The 9,834-nt window shown below is 38.8% G+C and overlaps 1 long non-coding RNA gene across 1 annotated transcript; it reads right to left on the bottom strand.

Annotated features, from left to right (window-relative positions):
• Nucleotides 1-1,447: 1,447 nt before the first annotated feature.
• LOC145169101 (uncharacterized) lies at nt 1,448-7,397 on the bottom strand. Its single transcript, XR_013742301.1, has 4 exons — nt 7,325-7,397; nt 7,173-7,233; nt 7,050-7,101; nt 1,448-1,550 (listed from the first exon to the last, which is right to left on the bottom strand). It is a non-coding gene; the product is annotated as an uncharacterized LOC145169101 (long non-coding RNA).
• Between the last annotated feature and the right edge of the window lie 2,437 nt (nt 7,398-9,834).

The following is a 9,834-nucleotide window of genomic DNA, read 5'->3' as shown; positions in this document are numbered from 1 at the left end:
TTTTATTATTATGTTTTAGATTTATTATGATGCTAAAGGTGCATAGTCATTTATTGTTGTTTTGACATAATTAAACGTTGTCTTTATCTACTGAAAGTCTAATACCAATGGGCTTGTGGCCTAGTGGTATATACTTGGTGTGGTGGAAATGTGTCAATCAATCAATTGGTTGAGTTCAAGGTTTAAATCCTGTGGTAGATGAAACTGTGTTGGCTCTTAAAAAAAATCTATTGATTATAACAATTACTAGAATGATAAATTTCACACCCAATATGAGAGATACTTACCCTCGACAATCAAGACTGACTAATGTGCCCAATGAATCGATAATGATCAATGCCATTTATTCTAATCTGTATGTCATGCAACAAAGTGATTATCGAATACAAGTATATTAATATTCTCTTGGTAATAAACTACTGAATGTGTTGCTACGTGACTACACCAAGAGTCTGGAGTCCAGAATCTAGATAATGTTTGTATGATGCATGCTTATGACTAATGGGCCACGAAATAGGATTTAAGCCCATAAGCAATAATGGATGAATCAGTATGAGTGGGCCACGAAATAGGATTTAAGCCCATAAGCAATAATGGATGAATCAGTACGAGTGCTATCACTCTCATGTAGGGGTGAACAAACCGTTTTTTTTTTTCAAACCGAACCGGTTCAGTAAACCGGTTATGTTCAGATTCATGAATAGTAAAACCGGTTCAGCCATAAACCGGTTCGGTTCAAACCGGTTCCGTCATAGAAAAACTCGAACCTATCTAAACCGGTTACACCGGTTCTAAACCGGTTCGATCGGTTTGACTACCGGTTCCAAACCGGTTCACAGTTATTAAACCGGTTTCAATATCTAAAATCTCGAACGGGTGCGAACCGGCGGTTCGGTTCTTGAATCGGTTCGGTTCATAGTGGACCGGTTTACCGGTTCAGTGACCGGTTCGGATCCTGAACCGGTTTTTTTGTGCAAGCCTACTCTCATGTGCCTATGTTAGTATTTAGTAACACGGGATGTTTTTTAGGGATATTAATTAAATTAACCATATTTTTTTAATTATATTTAAGAAAAATAATCTATTTTATATTTATTGGTGTAACATATCACATTATTATGTAATTGTATATTGTATCAATATCTAGTTTAGCCCAAGCATTGTACAGACAGGCCCATAATCTCTTGTATATGTATTCACGTATCAAGTCAATAGATTCCAAGTTTGGGAAGCATACATTTCTACATGGTATCAGAGACCATATCTTTGCTCCCCTAAAATCTCTCAATTCTCTCTCTCTTTCCTTAATCTTCATCATGTTCCTTCTTTCTCATCGGCTCACTGCCGACCCTAATCATCCCCACCATCACCATGCCTGGCGATACTCCCCCCCCCCCCAACCAGGGACGACTCAACCAATTTGGGGGCTCTAAGCGAACCAAAAGTTTGGGGCCTTTGAGTTCTTGATAGTTATTGACAGCCTTGACCTTCAAAAAACTCAAATTCGTTCCACCTTTGCAACTTCTAGCGAAAATCATTCCAAAATCCAACTTGACACAACGAATATTAAAAAAATTAAGTCATATTAACCTTAATAGATAGTCTAATAAAGAAAGAAGTCTACATCAAAGTTCAAAAAATAGATTTATTCCTTCTTTTGTGTAGAAAATGATAAACAAATTTCTACATCAAATAGATTTATACATCAAAATTAATAGATTTAACTTCATCAAATTAACAAAATTTAGCATAATATATATCTAAATTCTAAAACAAAACCTCACTCAAAAAATTGCTATGTAGTTGCTTCGCCCTAAAATCAGAACATACAATCTTACAACTAACAGCAATGAGTCTATAAAGCTTTACTTACAAACACAAAACGAATCTAACAGTGGGACGATTAACAAGGAAAATGCTCATATACAAAGTACAAACAGTTAAACCTCTATTTTTGATTTTTGAATTATGAATTCGCTAAGGAAAGAAACAATAGTCAGCGATTATCAGCCTCAGAAAGAAGAATCAACAATCGAGCTAACCTCTTTTTTTTATTTTTGAATAAGAATCAGTCAGATCATCAGAGCCAAGAAGAAGAAGATTAGAATCGAGAATTAAAATCAAACCGGTAGACGGTAGTGGTAATCCATTCAGCGGTTACGAGGACATAGGAGAATGAAGAATGAACTCAGAGGACACACATTCAAAGAAGGAAGAATAGTCGCCGAGAATTACTGCTGCTTATTGTGTTAATGGAGAATCCGAATCGTTAATCCCTAATTGAAATATGGGTTAAGTGGGGCCCCTTTAGAATTGGGGCCCTAAGCAAGGGCTTATTTTCTATCTATATAAGGCCGGGCCTGCCCCCAACACACACACACACACTATCCACAAAGCTTATGGCATCACGAATATCAAATTATATGCCCATGTAATCCTTGATCTCTCTGCTCATAATTATGATCCCTGGAGCGATATCTTCCGCCTATGATGCACCTAAGTCTCCTCCTACGGATCCAGAATGGGAAAAGTTAGATGGCATGGTCAAAATATTGTTATTTGGCACCATCTCTCAAAGTCTTATTACCTCTACTTACTCTTCAAAAGCGACAACTCGTAAGGTATGGACCAACCTTCATTCCATTTTCTATGATCACAACAAATCCACCGCTATGCAACTCGAAAGTGAACTCATGACTATTTCCATGGGAGATCTCTCAGTCCACGATTATTGCACTAAAGTCAAGAAATTGGTTGATCACCTTGAGGGTCTTGGCAAAAAGGTCAAGGACAAACATGTGGTTATTCACGCTGTCAACGGGCTCTCTACCAAATATGACGGAATTACAAACATTATTCGGCACCAGAAACCCCTCCCCACATTCAATGAAATGCGTTCCATCCTTACTACCGAGGAGCAGCGTCTCCTAATGAATCGGGTTCCCACTCCTACGCATGATAACCACTCGTCGTCACCTATCCTCCTTCACACCAGCAACACATCTTCCAATAAAGGTGGTTGCAATAATTCTTTCCGTCGAATTGATCATTGTGGGGTTCGAAATAGCAGCAACAATCGACGAGGCGGGGGGCGCCAAAATTACTCCGCCGCAAATCAATGCTACGATTGGGTCTTCATTCCACCGCCGATCCCCTTCTCTTCTCCCCAATGGGCTGGTCCAACGACTCATCAACAAAATCATCAACCTTTTTGGGCTGCTCCTCAGCAGACTCAACATTTGGCCTAACAGTGGGGTAGTCCTCCTTCCAACCACAACGGGCTTCTTGGCAGCAGACCCCCTTCAAGCCCAACAGCCAGTCCAAGCCTACTATCAGTCCACTAGCAATGCACAACCCCATGGGCTTGGCTTGGAAGCATAGATCAGCCCATGTCGCTACCCGTAATGTTCAATACGATGAATTTAAATGATCCAGACACTGACGATTGGCTGATGGACAATGGGGCAACCGATTACGTCCACGCTATTGCAGGTATACTCAAAACCCTTTGTAATAATAATTGTATGCCTCATTCTATTTTTTGTCGGTAACGGTTCTGCAATACCGGTGTCGACCTTGGGACATACAAATTTTCCAATACCAAATCCTTACCGCCCACTTCATTTACAAAATATTCTCATTACCCCAAATATTATTAAAAATCTAATATTCGTTCGCAAATTCACTACTCATAATAATTGTTCTATTGATTTTGATCCTTATGGTTTTACTGTTCTTGATTACCAGATACGACGCCCTCTAATCCGTTGTGATAACACCGACCCGCTATACCTAGTCACCAACTCCACAAGTCATGCTTTCGTTTCTACCTCCTCCACCACTTGGTATCAACGACTCGGTCACCCCGACGATCAAGTCTTGAAGCATTTATTTTCTAGTAGTTCTATTTCACGCACTTTACCTAAAAATAATGTTATTTGTCAAGCTTGTCAACTTGGCAAACACACTAAACTTCCGTTTTCTATTTCCGATTCTGTTGTTTCCGTACCTTTTAAAATAATACATTCAGACTTGTGGACATATCCCATTTCTAGTTTTGGTGGTTTCAAGTATTACATTCTATTTCTTGATCATTATGCTCATTATTTATGGGTTTATCCTCTCAAGCAAAAATCTGAAGCATTTGAAAAATATATTATTTTTCAATCTTATTAAAACTCAATTTGGGGATAATATTAAACAATTTCAATGTGATATCAGACGATAATATAATAATAAAACCTTCCATGATCACTTTTCCCTCCACAGTATCACTTTTCCTTTCTCTTACCCTCACACATCTCAACAAAACGGAAAGTTACAACGTATGATCCATACCATCAATAATATGATGCGTACCCTCTTCTTTCAAGCTCACCTACCACCCATATTTTGGCCCGGAGCCCTTTACACGACCTCTCACCTCCTAAATTTCCTCCCCTATGTGTCCATCTCGAATGACACACCTCATTTTCGCCTCTAGCACCGCCACCCTACATATGATCATCTATGGGTCTTCGAGTGCTTATGTTATCCTCGCCTCCACACCGCTCAAAAACTCCAGCCACGTTCCACTCCTTGTGTCTTCCTTGGTTACCCCTTTAATCATCTCGGTTTTCGTTGCTTCGATCTTTCCACCCGGAAGATCATCATCTCTCGTCATGTCACATTTGATGAGTCTATATTTCCATACGGTTTCGTCACTTCGACCGAACCTACATCCTATGATTTCCTTTCCGACTCTGATGTTTCTCCTTTATTTCATGATATACTTCACCCTTTTGCTCCCCCTCCCTTACTCACAAAGACGAGACTCATACTCCTCCCCCTCCCCTCTTATCTCCTCACGAGGCCAGGGCGCTCACTCCTCCCTCTCCTCCTCAAATCGAAATCAACCCAACACACTCCATGAAAACCAGATCTAAAAGTGGTACTGTCAAACCCATTCATCGCCTTAACCTACATTCCACCTCTATTTCCTCTGTCTCAAGGTCACATCTTCAGGCTTTGAAAGATCCAAATTGGAAAAAAGCAATGAATGAGGAATACAATGCGCTTATTACGAATGGTACATGGGCTCTCGTGCCAAGACCACCCGGGGTTAATGTGGTTCGATCGATGTGGATCTTTAAACAAAAAGTTAATGCTGACGGCTCTCTCTCACGTTACAAGGCTTGTTTGGTGGAAAACGGGCATAGTCAGCAGCAGGGAGTCGATTGTGATGAGACCTTTAGCCCGGTTGTTAAACCGGCCACCATTCGTACGGTCCTGAGCCTAGCCATCTCCAGACACTGGCCCATTCACCAGCTTGATGTGAAGAATGCATTTCTTAACGGTCACCTTCGAAAGACTGTCCATATGCACCAGCTTACCGGGTTTAAGGACCCACATCACCCAGACTACGTGTGTCATCTTCAACGTTTCCTATACGGTCTCAAATAGGCCCCACGAGCCTTGTATCAACGCTTTTCCCAACACGCTCTTCACATGGGTTTTCAACACAACAGGACTGATTCCTCTCTCTTTACCTACCATCACGACGATGATATTGCTTATCTTATCCTATATATTGATGATATTGTGTTGACTGCTTCATCTACCACCACTCTTAACTCGATTATTGACCAGATCAGCCGTGAGTTTTCCATGACCGATCTCGGTGCACTCAATTATTTTCTTGGTGTCTCTGCCACTCGCACTTCACATGGCTTATTTCTCTCTCAGAGGAAATATGCATATGAGATCCTTGAGCGTGCATACATGCTTAATTGTAATCCATCTCGCACTCCAGCCAAGACCATTCATAAGTTGGACGACACAAGACCACCAGTGGCATACCCACCACTCTACCGTAGCCTTGCCGGAGCGCTTCAACACCTCACCTTCACCCGTCTAGACATTGCATTTGTGGTGCAACATATTTGTTTATTCATGCATGATCCCCGAGACCTCATTTTAATGCCTTGAAGTGCAGTCTGCGCTATATTCGTGGTACTCTTGATCAGGGTCTTCAGATCCATATATCCCCCACATCTGATCTCATAGCATTTTTCTGATACCGATTGGGGTGGATGTCCAGTTTCTCGTCAATCGTCCTCCGACTATTGTGTTTTCCTTGGAGACAACCTTATCTCATGGTCCTCTAAGCGTCAGAGCGTCATTTCCAGATCTAGCGCCGAGGCGGAATATCTTGGCGTCGCAAACGCCGTCGCCGAGACGTGTTGGGTTCGTAATCTTCTTCGTGAGCTTCGGTGTCCCCCAACCAAAGCCACCATCGTCTATTGTGACAATATCATATCTGTCTACATGACTCAGAACCCGATCCAACACCAACGCACCAAACACATCGAGATTGACATCCATTTTGTGCGTGATCAGGTTGCTCGGGGCCTAGTTTGAGTTTTCGATGTGCCATCTTCCGCTAAATATGCATATATCTTCAACAAAGTCCTCCCAACAAAAATTTTCAATGATTTCAAGACCAGTTTGAACGTTCAGAATTCCCCTCCCGCTTAAACTGCGGGGAGATATTAGCATATCACATTTTTATATAATTATATGTAATTGTATGTTGTATCAGTATCTAGTTTAGCCCAAGCCTTGTACAGCCAAACCCATAACCTCTTGTATATGTATTCACGTATCAATCCAATAGATTCCAAGTTTGGGAAACATACCTTTCTACAACTAGAAAAGTAAATTATAATTTCGGAACATGTTATTCCGGACTCAAGTCTGACCCGGTCGTTTCGGACACTCCTATATAAAGGAATTTTTAAGAAATGGTTATTTTTCACAATCTATTTTTACAACTTCATTTTTTTACTTTGTTTTTTTAATGTTTTACCCTTTTCCTTTCAAAATTAATCTATCCATTTGTTTCTATCTTTAACTGTTTTGCCTTCTCCTTTTGCTTGTCCCATTCCCTGTTGCGATTTGTTTTAGGATCTTTGGCCCCTCATAAATTGCAAATATAGCCCAGAAAGCCCTTGTAACGCATTACCATTTAATTCAAGTTACCATACTTAATAGTTTAATAGTGTAATTACCTTTCCATCCATGACCTCTATCACATCCACCCCTTCATGAAGTCCATAATAACTGAAAATGAAATTCAGTCAGATGATCATGTGATAGTTAATATTTGAAGGAGAAAAACACAAGGGATTCACCTTCTTGGAGGAGCTGAACAACAATTTGAGAAAGTGTCTTATGAAAATTTTGAAATTGTTGCTGCAAAGACGGCATATTGGCATGAGAAACTGAGCCATTCAACACAAAGAAAATGTATTGATGCATTGACCGAATCAGAACAACATCATACCTTAAAACAGAACATATACTAATGGAAAACCGCTTTTACTCTATAATCATCAATGTCATCCCCCCAAAAAAACAAAACCCAATGTTAATTATGAAAAAAAAAGGAATGTTCAAAAGAATTTGAATCAAAATGGTCAAATTTCAAGAAAGGAATAAAGTGCCTACGGGAAAGGAGGTTGCTTGTTTAGGGTCAAATTTAGCATCCATATCTTCTCAAAGAAACCCAACCGGACTACTTCGGCATATCTCCTATTATTTATTATTATTATTATTATTATTATTATTATTATTTATCTTTTATTTATTATTTATTATTATTTTTTTAAAACTTTGGCACATGTCCTGATTGGTAAGTGAGTAACACCGCTATTTGAAACAACCCATTTGAGATATTTTGGGTTTTGATGATTTGCAGAAGACACGTTCCAGCTTCCTAGCAAAACCCCTGATGAAAACCATAACAAGTAACCAATATTTCGAAAGATTTGTCAATTATTGGTTTCATAGATACAATAATAGTTTTCCTTTAATGTAACACCTATACAATAGAGGTAAAAAGTTTATACTTCTATTATTAATATTTCCAGTTAATTAGATTTTACTTGACAACATTTAATTCAACTGTTAGTGTATCCAACATTGGTGCGACATGGTCTTATAAGTGACTATATATGTTGTAGTCTTCCCTCTCTCCACAAGCGCTTTTTTAGAGAGAAAATTTGGGGCTTCACATATATTTACATAGTATCAGAGCCAGCGTTAGTGTATCTCAAATCGGTACGATACGGTCTTATAAGTGACTATATATGTTGGAATCTCCCCTCTATCCACAAGAGCTCTTTTGGAGAGACAATTTGGGGGGTTCACATATATTTACATCAAAAACTAAAATTTACAAAGCATATGAGAAATTTTAGGTCATCCTACCCAATCAACTTTTTAAAGACACACCTAACTAAAATCAAATTAGACGAATTGGAAACGATCATGTAAACCGACTCTTATAGTCTTTTTGGCTTTGAAAAATAATAGCATTGCAAAACGGCCATATGGAGGAGAACGTAGCTAGGATGAATATACTGAACATTCTATTTTTGCCGTTGAAAAAGTTTGTTGAAAGTTTTGCCACCAAGAAATTACACACCACAAAGATATGGAAACTTCACACATTGTGAGTAGATGGTCCAAAGATTCGCAATGATGATTCCATAGATGACAAAGAGTACTATTCAAATCGACGCCCCTTGTAACAATTGCCAAGATGGTCGCCGACCAATAACCACTAAAATCATAAAGAACGTCAAACATAATAAAATTAATATGGAACATTTATCAATCAATGATAAAAATACAAAATTTCGCATTCCACTATATAAGAAAAATCAATCAAAACGCCCAACAAATTATAAAAATAAGTGCACGAAAATTTGTGTTATTTTGGGTAAATAATAACATATTCCGAAATTATACGTCGTCCTGATCTCGGAAATATAAAACGTGTAAGAATCCGACTTCAAATGGAGAAATTTTGATTTTTCTAGGTTTTAAAATCAACCGTGCACAAGGAAAGTGTGTCGTAAATAGCTAAAGGAAAATCGGTTGGGTTTTATCAGAAACTATATAAAGGAGAATCGAAGTACTCCTCGTTACAAAACCAAAGAGACAGAGAATGTCAAAAACAGAGCTCGTGCGAAAAAAAATGTGATGTTTGCAAAATCATTTAGGGTATAAAAATATGGGTTAAAAATAAAGTCAAAATTAGCCAATGCAACCTAAAGGAAAGTTGTAGTACTCATCGATAGCTACTCAATGGTATAAGGAACGTTGAATACAAAAGCTCGTATGAGGAAGATACGTAATTTGCAAGATCAAGAAAATTGCGCGCGTGATGCGCGCCACGTGCGTCACACGTATCTGGCGATTTGATTCGCTAAGATTTGGGTGACGTGGACCAGATGAATGACACGTGTAGAGCTCTGGGTGGAGCCAATGCGCTAGTGCGTGATGCTGTCACACCCTCGGCCGGCGGCGGAAACGCCGAGCCGTGCAACGTTAGAATGTTGGATTACAGATATTGAACATACATTGAACAGTACAAAACAATATAAAACATAAATATCACTTCCATTATGGATAAAAGTATTACATCAAATGTATTTCTAGAATACTAGAAGTTCTAACACAAAAGATAACTATAACGATAACAAGTCTTCGGTAGCTTCGTCGATCAACCGCTGCTTTCGGGAGTGCAATCTTCCATCTTTTGATTTCCTACGAATACATGTGGTTTTGAAAGGCCAACATAATGTTGGTGAGTTCACATGTTTTGTATATTATACTTTGAAAATACTTTTTTACATCACTTTGTTAAGTTGTAAAAAGTATTTTGATTCTTTGCTTTGAAAACAGTATTATATTATTCATAGGTACTATGACTTCCGTAATGGGTCACACTAACAACTACTTGATACAAGTGATTATTTATTAGAAACTGATTTTAATAAATATTCA

Source organism: Lactuca virosa, chromosome 4, assembly GCF_052849685.1.
Source record: "Lactuca virosa cultivar CGN04683 chromosome 4, Lactuca_virosa_CGN04683_v6, whole genome shotgun sequence".
Lineage (NCBI taxonomy): Eukaryota > Viridiplantae > Streptophyta > Magnoliopsida > Asterales > Asteraceae > Lactuca > Lactuca virosa.
The sequence above is the reverse complement of the archived record's forward strand: the minus strand, read 5'-3'. Positions and strand labels throughout refer to the sequence as shown.